This window comes from Alexandromys fortis, unplaced genomic scaffold, assembly GCF_014885135.2.
Source record: "Alexandromys fortis isolate MF-2015 unplaced genomic scaffold, M_Fortis_MF-2015_v1.1 scaffold_10, whole genome shotgun sequence".
Classification (NCBI taxonomy): domain Eukaryota; kingdom Metazoa; phylum Chordata; class Mammalia; order Rodentia; family Cricetidae; genus Alexandromys; species Alexandromys fortis.
In genome coordinates, this window is record NW_026067895.1 from 12,341,037 (window position 1) to 12,358,085 (window position 17,049).

Here is a 17,049-nt window from a genome sequence, read left to right on the forward strand (position 1 = left end):
CTAATTTTTTTATTAAAATCAACCCTCCCAGTCTGTATAATGTTACTCATACATATTCTTTTCAGGGCCGACCATTTGGTATTGGACTGATGAGCACTTTAGCCCTGAAAACATATCACATACAAGGAACATTATATGGGCTAAACAAGGTTATATTTCACATATTTAGAAATACATATACACATATGTGGAATATTCCTTTACACTGTGTGAATATATGTTTCTGTAATTGGTTTAATAAAGAAGCTGACTCGCCTATAGCTGGCAGGATAGGTTAGGCAGGAGAATCAGACTAAGAGAATTCTGGGAAGAAGGAGGAACTAAAGGTAACTCAAGGAGCCTCAAAAAGAAGGAGATGGACCTGCTGTATTATGAAAAGGTAACAAGCCAAACAGAAATAGAAAACAAAGCATATGACTGTGGTGCCTATTAACTTATCAAAGGCATAGAATCCCCTAGAGATGAAATTTCAGGTACTAGGGTGCCACCCAACATGGGTTCTTTCTTAATAAATATAGATTATAAAGCCACTGAAATACTCCTCTCTATCCAACATCACAGTTAGTGAAATCAAGGGCAAAGTGAAATACACAAAGGTCTATTCCGACCAATGAACACTGTCATACAATGCAAATTGAGAGCTCAGCCCATTCCATTTTATTTGCAAATTATTATTATATTTGCCCAAAGCTCCAAACAGGTTAAACCAACTGTAAATGCTAAATAATTGCTCAGTGGTTAAATAAAGCACTGTACCTGGCAAATGAATTGCCAATAAATATTTATGAAATTTATATTATTTTCTAACTTTTGGCATCAACTTTTATTGAAGAATAATGAAGTTACTAAGGAACACATATTTTTCAAAAGCAAACAAATAAGACCACTTTATAAAAGATGCGTTTTTTCTTTATATTTATGTAGATATATCTGTGTGAATGCATGCCATTTGCATGCAAGTGTCTACAGAGGACACTGGAGCTGGAGTTATAAGCAATTGCCAGCTGTCTGATATGCGTGCTAGGAAGTAGACTCGAGTCTACAGGAAAAACTGCACATGCTCTTAACTGATAAGCCATCTCTCCATGCTCCCAATAGGACCACTTTTAATGCTGTTTAATGCAGCACTAAAGATGAGAAGTGAAATTTTCACATTGCATGCTATTTTCACTTTCTAAAACAACCAGGATTCAAAATTATACAAATATCATTTGATATTCTATTAAACATCAAGTGATGTTTGGATCCATGTTAAAAGGTTATACATTAGAAGCTGATTTCCTATTTTAATTTTCACTAGTTTAATGTAGGAAGATTCAAGTAGGTATGGAGAAGGAAAAATAACTTCCTATGGATAGTTCATCTCCATTTCCAGTAGCTTTATTTCCTGTATGTCTCATGAAGTCTCTAACCCGGCTCATCTGTTGCTATTTGTCCCCACCCACGTCCTTTGAAAAGGAAATTATTAAATAAAGTCTACATGAAATTGATTATATATTTTGATTTTATTTACTTCACAAAATAAATCTCCAAAATTGCTTGTAAAAAATTAGTAAATATTTTTCACCATTTTTTAATTTTAAGAAAGAGTTAAGTGGTCAAAATACAAATTAGAAAAGAGAGAGAAAGGTAGATTTAACATTTTTAAAGGTAGAATTAACAAATTTTTATAATTAACTATTCATTGAATAAAAGTGACTCTAATATATGAAACTCAAAATGGCCTTGGATCAACTTTTAAAAGCTTAGAAAGTTGGCAGTAATAGGGTCTCATAATAACAATACTCAACACCAGAGAGTTATTCTGTCCATTAATCAAAATACAGTGCCAAAATGTAAATATGTGAAATAAAACATTTATATTCATTGTGACTAGGTGCTGAGAAAATCTAACTCTGTCACATGATTATATACACACACACACACATATATATACATATATATATATCAACAGAAGTACTCATAGTACCATTCAAAGCATAGCACTCTGAGCTTATTTGCTTATTTAATGTACATGTTTTATGATTTGCATTATTTACAATAGAAGTGAATTTCAAAGCAAATTACACACCACAGGAACATGTGCTAGTTCAACAGAATCAATTAGTATATTTTGAGGACAAATTTATACAATATGTTATTTTGGATGTATTTCAAGAAAAAGAACATGAATCATACTTCAAAGCAGAAATCCTTCTCAATGGTAAATGAAACCATATATAATTGTTAAGTTCATTATTCAGCTAAGAAGCTTTCTAGTATCTTTGTAAAAAAAAAGTTTTTCTCATGTTAAGATAATTATCTCGCTCATAATAGCATTCCTTATACATTTAGTTGGCGCCAAGTGTTCTAAGTATTCAACCTAAGAACTACATAAAGCTGCATTAACAGCACACACAGGCCTACAAGAGACACAAGAGAGCTCTATGCAGACTAAGAAGGTGAGATGGAAGAGCAGTTAGGCAGAAGGCTGCAATGCGACCAGCAATAAAGATGCCAAAAAAAAAAAAAAAGGGCACAAAGGGAAAAGCTGCTTGTCTAATGAGCAGAGAGTTAGGGAAATAGAAATCATAAACATGTAACACATGCACAAACACACACACAATTTGTCTCAGCTCTGGTTAAAAGTAATATAAATTCTGCCAGGTGGTGGTGGCACACGCCTTTAATTGCAGCCCTCGGGAGGCAGAGGCAGGTTTATCGCTGTGAGTTTGAGGCCAGCCTGGTCTACAAGAGCTAGTTTCAGGATAGGCTCCAAAGCTACAAAGAAACCCTGTCTCAAAAAAAAAAAAAAAAAAAAAAAAAAAAAAAAAAAAAAAAAAAAAAAAAAAAAAAAAAAAAAAAAAAACAACAAAAATGAAAAAAGTAATTTAAATTCTGCCGTAAGCTTTTTAATATGTCTTACCAAGAAGACTCCTACCATCATTGTGACTACCAGAATAACTGTAGGTAAAGAGTATTGATTCATGAGCACCAAATGACGTTGAACAGGACACTCTAGGGGGAAGTCATTTAAATTCTCTCCTGTTGCACTTTCTGAGGAAAAGGACCTTCTCCACAATGTTAATATCTACAGGCTTCATCCTAGGACAGTCAACGTTAACCAAAAGAAGACTTTGTCTCCTGACTGTGGTTGCCCCTTTACAAAGAAGACAGAAAAATTGACGGCAGGAAATTACTGTAATAAAAACTTGAATTTGTTTCCTTACATCATAAATCCACTCTGTGGCCTGAGGTTGGCTGGCTTGTCCACTCACAGACTGAGTAGCTTCTCTTTGGAAGGAAATTTCAGGTCTTTAGATACAGTTTCTTGAAGTAGACTTTAAGTGAATCTTCTTCAATTGAACCCAGGAAAATTACCGAAAAGCTCATTTCTGTGTCAGGACTTCTGACAGACTGAAGCACACGCTCCATAAGATTGCTTGCTAAAACTATCCAACTGCTACGGGCAACCTGAAGAAGTTACATTGGCTTCAAATACAACCAGAGAGCAGTATACTCCTGATGGACTCAGTCTCCTTCTGAGCACTCAAGAAACAGGTAAATCAAATAGTGGAGAATTAACTCCATAAGATATTCCTAACTGCCTATCATCCATCACACCCTCAAACAGACTAGCAGCAGAACATAGAAGCCACTAGAAAGAGATGAAGTGTCCAAAGGCAAGAAGGGAAGCCCAGGGAGTAGAGATGAAAGGCAGGAAAGTTCGTTTACACAATTTTCAATCACAAAATACAATGGATGTTATGTAAACAAACTTATTTTTGTCATTAAATATGAATATGGTAATTGCTTTCTATAAAGAATAATATTTAATCATGGTTATAATAAGTTCTTAAACATTATTTCTCTCAAGGCCCACTAGAACACACCACTAACATCTACAACAAGTGATATTTTAAAAAATGAGAATATACATTTTAACGTAATTCCTTATGATAACGCCTATATAGAAATTCCTCACTGGATCCAGGATCTCCTGGAATGAGGTCTAGGTGGTTCCTGTAGGGTTCTTGCGCTAAGAACATGTGTTATTAAGCTTAAGTGTTACCATCCTAGTCTTCCTCTAGTGTTTTTCCAAATTTGCGAAAATCTAAATAACTAAGAGTGCTTGTACTAATTGGTTTTCTTTACTCGATAATATATCTTAGAACTGGTGTGTGTGTGTGTGTGTGTGTGTGTGTGTGTGTGTGTGTGTGTGTGTGTGACTGTATGTACATCCACCTAAAGCTACTGTTAGTTGACTTTAGAGTATTCTACAACATAGATTATTTAAATGTTTTACTTTTAGGGAGCATTTAGGTTACTTTTTATATTATAAAGTGTTCTAAATAAATAAAGGACTGTGGATATAGCTTGGTGGTAAAGTGTTTCCCTAGCATATATGAGACAGTGAATTCCACCTCAACACTACAAAACAAAACCTACTTGTGTGTTAGAGTGAAAATTATATTTATGTTAAGTTGCATTTGGTGTAATGGCTGCAATTTCAGGGCTAAGGAACAGAAAGGAAGACCATGGGAACAAGGGCTACACTTAGCAGTGTGTCTGGCTACATCCTCTCATAGGTTTACTGGCCATTTGTTTGCATGCTTTGTGAAGAGTTATTCACAGCCTTTGTGCACTAATCCACGGCACTGATTTCTTATCCATTACTGATTTTGAAGATTCTTGTAAACAAAGCTTCTCTTTCCATATATTCAATGTCATTCTACCTTTAGGTTTATTTGTGTTTTTTGCTAACACATTTTGTTATTTATAATGTTGAGGCTGGCCTTGAATTTAAGAGTCCTCCTGAATCAGCTTTCCTAATGATGGGATTTTAAGGGTACACGACTATGCACAGTATGTCAATAGTTATCAAATAAAATATAACAAACTAGTTCTTAGATGCCTAGTGGTATTTTATATTCTATGTTAGCCGATTTTCCTTTTCTAAAATCAGGACATACAAGTTTGCCAGAACTTGCTGCAATTTCTTACAAAGCAAGTGCCTTAGTTAGGGTTTCTATTGTTGTGATAAAACACCATGACCAAAAGCAACTTAGAGAGGAAAAGATTTGTTTCAGCTGACATGTCTTAGGTTTCATTCCACCATGGAGAAAAGTAGAGCAGAAGATCAATGCAGGAACCTGGAGGCAGGATCTGAATTAGAGACCGTGGCAGAAAACTACTCGCTGTATTGTTTCCCATGGCTTTGCTTGCTTTCTTATGAAACTCGGGTTCACCTGTCCAGGGATGGCACCGCCTCACCCACCCCCATGCCCAAGGCTGAGGCAGCACTCACCAACTATTAATGAAGAAAATGCTGTATACACTTGCCTATGGGCAGTTTTCACGAAGGCATTTTCTGTATTCAGGTTCCTCTTCCCAGGTAACTCTAGCTGGTATCAAGTTGGCAAAAGATTAGCATTAGCCAGCACAGCAAGAGAAAAATCGTCCATACATGATCCAGACCAATTAATCATTGCCAGGATTAGGCAAGTGCATGGTTCTTTGGATCATTCCTGGAAGAGGGGTGTGGGGACACAGGGCATGACAGGACCCTTTTTCCCCTTCACTTGTATCCTCATTGCTGTTCCCTAATTAGGACTAACACATACAAACCTCATCACTGAAGCTCCTGTTAAAATTAAGGCTTTGCTAAAGTGGAAGGATGGTTTATTCTCAATTTGGGTAACATCTGAATATTACAGGTTCAGAGAAAACTGACACAGCTATTCAGACACCACATGTCACATACGTAAGGCAAAAAAATAAAAAATCTCAGCTTCACTAACTATAACCTCGTAAAAACTTAACATAAATAATAATATGATCAAGCTCTCAAACTCCAAGCAAATTTCATAAGAGGGAAATATATATGATAAAGAAGCATATTTTAATATTTTACCTATATACATGCAGTAAATGTAATTTTATAGGAGGACACAATATTTTGGTAAAATAATAATTAACCAGTATTCTCAATCTCATTAGTATAAACTTCCCCATTAATGACCTTATATCCGGAAGGGAAAAATAATTTATTTCATAATATATTAAATTTCTAATTCTTTCTTACTCTAAGAAATACTAAATTATATTCTGATATATATCTGAACTATGCAAACTTTAAAAAATATATCTTGAAAGGAAACTTATAAGAGGAGGATAGCAAAATTTAAAATAAGCTTCATGTTTTCCCTAGGGACCTATACAGTTTGAATCCTCTTAATCATTATGCTATACTTAGCACTTGAATACAGTTATCTTTAAGGGTAATAAATAAGTTAAAGAGATTTTATAGAAAATGAAGGAAAATTATTTAATTTACAAGAAAACCATAGAATTTGTAAAAATATATAAAATAGGAAAGATTAGGGTTAAATAAACAACATAGAATGATTAAATACTTATTTAGATTGTTAAAACATTAAGCTGACAAAAAAAGAAAGCATATTTACTTCAAATACTGATTGATTACATAGAATTGGATCTCTAGTCCTTAACTGACTTTCTTGATTTTTTTTTCATACTTGTCCTCATTAACTTCTAATGGCCTAGATCACACGAAAAAGAAGTCTGTTGGTCCTGACTGTGAAGGACTGTTTTGATTGTTAATTAATGTAGGATGGATGGTAGTATCATCCCCTGGGTATGCGGGCCTGGGCTCTACAAGGAAGCTAGTTATTCATGAGCCAAAGAATGTGCCAGCAGGAATGTGCTTGCAATTCAGCAAGTAGTCCTTCCCTGGCTTCTTCTTCAAGTTCTTGAATTGTTGTCCTGACTTCCTTCAATAATAAGATGTGATCTGGAAATGAAATCAAATAAAGCTTTTCTTTCATAACTTGCTTTTGGTCACAGTATTGATTTACAAAGCGAAAGTTATCACTTAGCTAGCTGTCCAGGGTACTCCTAGGTGTGTCCAGCGTGTGTTTCAGTTAAACGTCATTCATTAAGAAAGCCTAGCTACTTACTATCTTTTGCCCACTTGCCTGCCAGTGTGCCTGAAGCTCACAGTAGAGATGATTTTTTTTTTTTACTAATGCTTTCCTCATTCATGAACACTGTTTTATAGAGGAGGATTGCATGGAGAGCCAACTCCATATCTTGTCATTCACTTGCATCTCAATATAAATAGCTTTCCTTCATAATCAATGTTAGATCTAAAATGAAAGAAAAGAAAAATTTTATATATGTGTGAGTCAGCTCCAGGAATGAAGGAATAACATCTACTTCTTTATTACTTACTACAACCACAAGAACTAGTAAGTAGTTAAAGCCTGAGTACAGATTTGGGAAAGGAGAGAAAGTAGTCACAAACAAAACACAACACACAGCTTTAAGGTTTCCTGAAAAAGACATAACTCAAGCAGATGGCGTAGCAAAGAAAGAAGGTAGAGGAAGGACAATAGTGATGGAAGAAGGAAATTTTCGTTCTTGTGGTATTCCAGCCTTAGTCCGTTTGGGAGAAAGTAAGTATAAACTGGGGGTCTTAAAAACAACTGAAACTTTTTCTTAAGAGTTCTAAAGATTGGGAAGTCCAAGATAATGCAACAGCAGTAACTGATAAGAACTTCTGGTTCATAGATTGTAACTTCATGCTGTTTCCCCATGTGATAGAAAGGCTAAGGGAGTCAGCTGATTCTTTTAGAGCACACTGATGATCTCCACGAGGCTTCTCCCTTTGCTTCCTTCCTGATCCCAGGACTGGGGGAGATTTGCTTCTAAACACAAAGAAACATTTGGATCATAGCAAAAAAAAAAAAAAAGAGAGAGAACTTTTTATTTCTCTTTATAGCCATTTAATAGCTCTACTCATCCATAAAAATACATAGTAGAATTAAAATTCTACTAGGATTGCTTCCAAGCAATTATTTTACAAAGATATATCACTGTAAAAATGTGAGTAGGGTAGACAAATACTTACTTAGATGAATTAACTTGCATATGAACAGAAGCAAGCCTTTCTGTTCTAAAGCAAAGAACAAATGACCAAAGAGAAGTCACAAATTGTTGATGACTAATTTCAGTCTGGACTACTAATTATAAATATACATAATTCATTTAAGAAACCAGTTAAGACACTGCAAATGATCAGATGTGTTAAGTGACCTTTACAGTACGTTATGAAGTAGAGTAAGTTAGAAAAGACAAATTATTATATTAGATACTGATTTATTGATTTGATTAGTGATTTACTTAAAGTACTGTTTGTACTGCTGGTCTGCCAAGCATGACTTGACTGGATACATGAAACAGAATGACCTGCTGAAACAATGGGTCGTTGCCCTTAACAGCCTGCTGACTGCCACTTACGCTTTGTAAAATCCCTCTTGCTTGTTTGTCCCATCTGATGGTTTTAGATCATGAGACTAATTACAGCCAGCTTTGCCAATGGCTTGCTGTTGAGTATAACAGAGCAAATTATCTTTTCTCTTAAATTAAATCAGTTATGTTTATCTTGTTACTTCTCCTTATTTTTCTCCTCATTAAACAATAACGACAAGAATAAAAACCAAACGTGGTGCTGGACGTAAATTAAAGGTTAAGAACATTTGCTGAACCCTGAAGAACACTTAAGTTCAGTTCACAAGTGTCTGTAGCTCTCGTTCTTGGAATCTAGTGCCCATAGTAACGGGCCCTAGTGATAGTGAGGGACTCAAAAGAATGAATATAAGAACGATCAATGCCACCCACATTCAGAGGTTCTAGTTTGGTCCCTGTCCAGCTGGAGTGGGTGAGCTCCCATTAGCTCAGATAAGCTGTTTCAGTGGGTGTTCCCATCATGGTCTTGACCTCTTTGCTCATATTCTTACTCCTCCCACTCTTCAGCTGGACAGTGTTTTGCTGCGTGCCTCTGCTTCTGTTTCCATCAGTTGCTGGATGAAGGTACTATGGTGGCATTTAAGATATTCATCAATCTGACTACAGGGCAAGGTCAGTTAGGACACCTTCTACTTAACTGTTTAGGGTCTTAGCTGGGGTCATCCTTATGGATTCCTGAGAATTTCTCTAGTGCCAGGTTTCTTGCTTCCTCAATCAAAATATCTCTTTCCTTGCTCTCATCTCTGTCCTTCTTTCATCTGGACTATCCCATTCCCTCAAGTTCTCCTCTCCCTTCCCCTTCTCCCCTTCTTTTTCTCTTCCACCCTCCCTTTTCCTTTCACCTCCATGCTTCCAATTTTGTTTGGTGATCTTGTCTATTTCTCCTTTCCAGGTGGATCAATATATGTTTTTTCTCATGGTTCACCTTGTTACTTAGGTTTTCTAGGGTAATGAACTATTGGCTGTTTATCCTTTGCTTTACAGCTAGTATCCACTTATGAGTGAGTACATACCATGTTCATCTTTCTGGGTCTGAGTTACCTCACTCAGGATGATTTTATTCTAGTTCTATCCATTTGCATGCATATTTCAAGATGGACCCTCTGAATGTGGGTGACAGTTGCATGGCTGGGACAGACTACGGGGCCACTGGCTGTGACACCAGAATTTATCCCTAAGGCTTGTACTGGCTTTTTGAGGACCCATTCTCTTTGGATAGATACCTTGCTCAGCCTGGATACAGTAGGGAGGACCTTGGACCTTCCCCAAAGCAATGTGCCCTACCTTCTCTGAAGAGTGGATAGGGGATGGGGTAAGTGGGGAGTAGGTGGAAGAAAAGGGAGGAGGAGAGGGAGTGGGAACTGGGATTGGTATGTAAAATGAAAAAAGATAGTTTGTTTTATTAAAAAAAAAAAAAGAAAAGAATGATCAATGACCAAAGACCCAAACATATGAACAAAACCAATGATGAAACTAATAAATGTTGGAATGAAACAGGAAAGACAAGTCAGGGTATAAAAGAATACAAGGAAATTAAGTGCTAGAAAAATCAGATGTAAAATTGGAAAAAAATACTCAGGAAGTCAAATAAAAATACTCAGTTGAAAGGCTTAGCCAATGGACTATATTACTGGAAACAGACAATCAGGGCTTGAACACTAAGCTACAAGCCATGCATAGAGAAATGAAAAGTACAAGCTAAAGCAATGTTTCTCCACCTGTGTGGAGACTCCTTATCAGATCGATAGATCTTTATATTAAAATTTGTAACAGTAGGAAAATCACAGTTATAAAGTAGCAACAAAATAATTTTATGGCTAGGGGTCACAACATGAGGAACTGTATTAAAGGGCTGCAGCATTAGGAAGGTTGAGTAACACTGAGCTAAAGGCATGAAAAATATATTCACAATGTAAAAAAAAAATCCTCAAATCTTGTGAGATAGAGACATTGAGAGGACTCTTGGAACCCTAATCAGATAGGACCAGAAAATAGTTTTTACTTGTGATTTTAGAGTTACAAAAGCTCAAGTATACAGACAAAACAGAAAATGAAGGTCTGAGTGAGACCTCACGACACACATGCAGAGAAACAGAATAATAGTGGATGTCTCAAAAGAAAAAAGTATAGAACACTAAAGGGCATGGCATAATGCCCTTCATGCCCTTCATGGAATGAAACAGCTGCCAACCAACTACTTTATCCACCAACATTATCCTAGGGTAGTCAAAGGACAAATAGGTATCTTTCATGAGAAGTACAAACCAAAGAAATACATGACCATTACTCTAGTCCAGGGGAAGAGTCAGAAAGGAATCTGTAGTGGTTAATTTTAATTGTCAACGTGATGCTATTCAGAATTTCTATGAAAACAAATTGCTGAGCCTGTATGTGGAAATTTTTCTATATTGAGGTAACTGAGGTAGTAAGATCCACTATAAATGTGTGTGGCACCACCCCATGGTCTCAGGTCTTGAACTAACAGAATAAAAGAAGGAAGAGAACTGAGCAGCAGCGTTCATCTTACTCCGCTTCTTGACTGTGAGCAGCATTGAGCACAGGCCCTCATGATCTCACTGCCAATGTAGACTACATTGGGAAGCATGCCAGAATAACCCCTCTCTCCTGGAGATTCTTTTGTCAAGTCAGTGAGTAAGACAGATTCTTACAGACAGAAGGGAAGGTAAACACCATATGAAACAGGAGAGAGTAACTCTTCCTAGAGGTGTGGAGAAGCAAACACAAAAACAACAAAATGACAGAAATTAGTACGTATCTTTCAGCCATAACAGTTAATGATGATGCTCTCAACTCTTGAATTAAAAGGTTCATATACTGAGATAGCTCAGTGGAAAGTGCCTGCTTACAACCAAGAGACTCTGAGAAGGAATCCCCTGGAAACATAAAAATAAGAAGGGAAAAAGCCAGATCAACAGAGTATTGATGGGGACAATGAGGTGGGTTAAACATGAGATTATACTATGTACGTGTAGTAGTTTGAATGTAATTGGCCCCATAGTCTCAGAGGGAGTGTCACTATTAGGATGTGTGGCTTTGTTGGAGTGGGCATGGCCATGTTAGAGGGAAGTGTGTCACTGTGGGGCTGGAGAGGAAACCGCCCAGTGTCTCAGTTGGCTTCCATTGTCTGCAAGATGTAGAACTCTCAGTTCCAGCACCACACCTGCCTGCACACCACCATGCTCCCTGCCATGATGACAATGGTTTGGACCTCTAAAACTAAGTAACCTACCCTAATCAAATATTTCCATTTTATAAGAGTTGCCACGGTCATGGTGTCTTTTCACAACAATAGAAACCCTAAGACAATACATGTATGAAATGTCATAATGAAACCTGTTATTTTTTAACATATACTAGTAAAAACCAAAGAAGCAAAACTGATACTTCTCCACTATGTATAAAACATATTTATTGACTCAATTGCAAGCTGAGATGCAATGTTTTATTTTTCATGTCCAGATAAGAAACTCACTCTGGGAAGTGTCTTTATGTGTGGGATGGGTGTGTCTGCATGCATGTGTATGTAGGAAATAGCATGTTTCTCCGAGAAACATGGAATAATAATTTAAGTTTCAAAAAATATCATTTATTAATAATTGTAAGATAAACACTGAGATGATGACCAAATATATAATGCAAAGAAAGATTATTTTAATATAGAACAAATCTTTTTTAACTAGACAAAAGTTATTGAATTATTTTACTCTACTTAAGAGAAATTCTTATCAGAAGTAGTCGGTCAGTTTATTTGCAACTGTGTATGTGTGACTGAAATGTGATATTATTAGTTGCTCTCAGGACAACAATACTTTGTCACAGTTTTCATAGATTGGATTTTTTTAAAGAGTCAGATAGTTCTGTTTTCACAGTAGCAAAAGTGCCCCTCCTCCTACCAATGGAGTTAATCAAATAAAGCAAATGAATTTAGAGACTGGCAAAATAATTCAATTTCATTAGCAACATATTCAATTCCTACTGTTTAATTTTAATTCTTTATTTATATTAGAGCAAAGTGCTTAGGATTAAATCAGTGTTTCCACTTACACAGCTTTAAGACATGTTATAACTTAGGTAATTGATACAGATATACTACGACTTTTAGAATAATTTCAGTGATTTGTAGATTCTCAAATCCTTTAAATTTCAACTTGATGAAGTAATGATAAATTATTAATCAAGTATAAAGTTTTACTGATGGCCAGAAATTTAAATTATGTAGCAATCTCTTTAATAAATGCATAATATTGAGAAAGTAGTTAAAGAAAATAGACCATCAACTTGCAAAAGATAAACTGGAGAACATCCAAGAAGAAGTAGCATAAATTAGTAAGTGATGGGAAATAGTTTTGCTAAAGAAGCCTAAACGAACAGCTTAGCAGAGGACAGAGGCTAGGGAGGAAGTGTCAGCATGAGAGCAGAGACTGTCAATACTCTATGCTTTGATGAAAGAGTCTAAGATAAACTTGATCAGCGAATCAAAACGCTGTATTTAGGCACCAAAATAATATATATTTGCAGTTTCAATACTTCAGACTCTGCTGTCAAAGATGACTGTCAAGTGGCATCACTGAGGTTGTTAAGTCACAGTAGAGATGACTAAAGGAAGTCACTCCTCTGATAAATGTACAGAGTAAAGGTTGTGTGCACTGTATTATAGATTCACCTAGACCACCCCGTGTACATTTCACCAAGCAGCCTCAAGACAGCACCTACTACGCTCCCTAGCACTCCAGTTCACTGCCTGCATTATAGCCCCAAAAGTAAGGATATTATGGACATCTAGAAATATTCCTCTGGAAATGACTGACTTGAGTCAGATAGGAATGTCCCAGGAGTCTTCTCAACTCAAATAAGTTAAATGAAATATCTTAGGTATCCTTTCTCCAGTTACCTTGGGATAACATTTTATCATGATTTTTTTAAAATGTTCTGAGTATACTGATGCTTATTCCTAGGTTCTGTGTTTAGATCGGATATAGAAGATTCAAGATTCCTATTTTTTATTTGACACTTATCTTGATCAAATAATCCTTTATACTCCAGATGTTATCATTTACTTTATTAGTTTGGCTGAGGGATTGTTCAAAAATGCATGGAGATTGGTAGAGCTAGAATTGATCCTTGACATAAATATACCATGCTCTTTGCCACAGGGCTGTTATGTTTAGCCTTTCTGTGTTATTGGGTTTATCCTGCTTAACAGTTTATCTTGTTAGTCATCTGATTACTTTATCTTTAGGAGCATAGCTTAAGAGCTCCAGTCCAGAACCCAGATGACATGAACTGAACTCTTGGTTTTAAACATTCATGGCTGTACTAACCATCAAAATCAGGATTCAGCACTGAGCTACTAGGCAGTCATGACAAGAAGGTGATACTGATTTGCCCTAAACACACATTTTGAAGAAAATGAAAAGGTATATATCTTTCTAAAATATTTCGAGATAAAAGGAATGGCAAAATAATCACGTTTTATGGATAAAAAGATATGCAAATATTCTAAAAATCTAACCATGTATGTTTGTTTGATATATATATATAATTTTGCTTGAATAATTTTGCTGAACAATTCATTTGACTACAAAATAAGATGCAGAAAGATGATTCCCAAACTATGTGTCCTAAATCCTTACCTAGTTCTACTAGGAGCTGCTATTCAGAGAAAGAAGAATCTACCAGATGGAGCTGTTAACCCCTTCCACTTCTTCAACAAAAGATTTCACAGAACCGTCCCAATGTTTTAATCATTTAGTATATTCCTTTACTATATATTGAGGAATTTACTATTACTTGCCAAGAATTTACTTGTTTTTATAAAGTAAGTTTTCACTGGGTGATAATACAGATATGCCCCAATCTTAAAAGAACTTGTATGTGACCCCACAGACTCACTTTGTAATGATGGCTCAAACATAGAACAAGTTGTCATGGCCAAGTGACTATTACCCAAAACAAGTGATTTCAGTTTCTTGAGCCCCAGTTTGGCTGGAAAAGGAGGTTAAATCCATTGACCCCGAACAGTTGTTTCGAGTTTAGAAATAACAAGAATGTATTCACTAGAAGGAAAGTGCACCTGCTAGATGTGCAGTAGCTGGCAGTTTCTGTCATGGTAGCTGTAGGGAAAACGGGCCAAGAGAAGAACATCCTGACACTGACTAGACTCCAAGCACCTGTGCCAAGGGAAGAACACACTATCCCTGACTTGACCTAGAGCTCTGAGACTTGAAAATTTCCACCCCCATGACTCTGAAAACAGCCAAACAATGTTTCTGATCCCACGATTCTTTCCCACTAAGCTCATTGAACATGCCCCAAAACTCCTAAAAAAAGCCTTTCTCTTTATCCAGCCTCTGCTGTCTCTCTTTCCATTCGGAGGCAGCCACACTTCTGTTTTTCTACCCAAGAAATTGTTTGTGTGAGGTTTGTTGAGTGGTGTGATTTGTGGTATTACTTGGCTCCTGATTGCCAAGATACCCCTGTGCCAGAAAACCCCTTACACTGATGTCATGATTCAGATAGACTCTCCTGGTGCCTGTGCCCCCTCTGGTCTGAGCCACACCAGGACCCTATCCTGCACCTCTAGTCTACCTGCAACAAACTCTCCTTCCAGCTCAACAACCGCTCACGATTCCCATCCACCAATGGTAATTCAAGTTTACCCTTCAGTGGGTATAAATGTTTCCCTGAGCCCAAGGAAGCGACCTTTGAGTGTCCAATATCCCTCTGGTACTAGCCCCAGGTATGGTCTTTAGGGCTGGCCTTCTTCACCATACCCATTCCCCAGCCTCAGAGCTGCAATCCTGCAGCTTCCTTTGGCCTGACTGGGCTACTGAGACCCTTTCCTCCCTCTTCCCTTTTCCACCTCCTCCTTGGACATGCCAGTATTCCCCCAGCTCCTCTATTCGCTCATAGCTTTTACTATATGATCCCATTCTCTGTCATTTCCCTTGATGAGCTCAGGCTTTCACCACCTTCTGGCAAGCCGTGGGGGCTCGTCAAAGCCCTGGTACCAGGTGCCAAGCCTTCCCAGGCAGCTAGCCTTGACTCCTGTTAAGTATAGTGAAGACCACTAAACAGCTTGGTCTTTGTTGCTTCCTCTCTGAGTCCTGGAACATCTTCAACTACAGGCAGCTATGACCTTCCTCCCCTCCTTCATCCATGGGATTGGTGACATCTATACCTTCTCATTTCCCCTTGGGATGACCCTTAGAAAACCTCCACCCTCTCCACTCAGACCAGACCTGAAGAGCCCCAAAGTGATTTGCTTCTGCAATCAAATTTGGTCTCAATATTCCTTAGATAAGTAATCTAAATGGCCACCTAATGGCACCCTTGATCCCAATATTACAACTAATGTGAGCGATCAGGGAAATGGAAAAGGATTCCCTATGTCTAAGCTTTCTATTCCCTCTACTCCAAGCTCTCTCTCTGCTCTTCCTGTCCCCAGCTGCTCCTAGCTATGAAGCCCAAACCATTGCTTTCGATTCAGCTAGCTAGCCTTCCCTCTATGGCCTCAACCTATAGGTCCCCCTCTTCCTCTGACCCCGCTGGCTTCCCTCTCACCTTTCCCAGTGACAGGGTGCCCAAGCCAACTGTCCCTGGTGCCCACTTTGAGTTCATTGGCAGCCCTTAGCACCCTCACTACCCACTCCCGCTCAGCAATGGGACCTCCTCTATCTTCCCTTACCTGGCCTAACGAAGCCATAGTTCTGATTCTGCAGAAAGTTGCTGGGGTAGATGACTTGGTCACGATACATGTCCAAACTTAACTATCTCAAATAGAAAAGAGATTGGGCTTCTAAGGCTGATTCCCCACCATCATTAAAGAATTCCAATACATTACCCAATCTTCCAATCTCACCTTATTGACATTCACATGACTCTCACCAGCACGCTTCTCCCTGAGAAATGCAGGCAAATCTAGGAAGAGGGTAGGGCATCTGTAAAGGAAATCTACCAGGCTAGCACTACTCAGTCTAGGCTGAGCTGGTCTCTGCCTGGAAACTCAAATAACCTTGGGGGCATCTTAGCTGGAGGTCAATCTATAACTTGCCTCCTGGTCGGTCTCCTCAGGCCTCCTTTAAAGTGGTAAATTTTAAAAAATTCCAAGCAGTCACCCAGAACAAACATGAAACTCATCTCAATTCCTAGACCCTTAGCAAGGCTCTCTTACAAAATACCAAACTGGATCCTGAAACCCCCCAGATGGGAAACAACTCCCATCTGTTTCTTCTCCCAGAGTTTCCCTGATTTTAGGACCAAAGATAAATGTTTACAGAGGTAATCTCCGAGTCCAGGCAGAAGCTGTAGCTTGAAAAAAATACTTTTCCACTGGCCATTACAATTGCCTGGGCTCCCACGTCAGAGAACCTCCAATTCCTGCTTCAGGAGGGTAACTGGGTCTGGGGCTGCCAGAACCCACATAAACCTCTCTGACCATGCCCAAGGTGCCATCAAGAGGACACTGGGCTGTTGACTGTCCTCATGTCCCCTCTAGTGTGAGAATATCGGACCAAGGTCACTCTTCATTCAACCTCCTAGACCATGGGCAACTGAGGGGGCTCTTGCTCCCTTCTCCAGACCCCTGCCATTTCCTATAATAAGTCTCAGGATAGTTACTACAATATAAGAATAACCTATCTCTTTCCCTTTGGACATTAGGGCTACTTACTCACTCCTGATAGAGTTTTGGGGATCTCTTCTTATTATTCCTCTAGG

At 37.9% G+C, this 17,049-nt stretch overlaps 1 protein-coding gene across 1 annotated transcript in view; it reads right to left on the reverse strand.

Moving 5' to 3' along the window:
- Nucleotides 1–17,049, reverse strand: part of Rfx3 (regulatory factor X3) — a 258,666-nt gene that overhangs the window by 107,997 nt on the left and 133,620 nt on the right. The gene's annotated exons all lie outside the window — the stretch shown is intronic.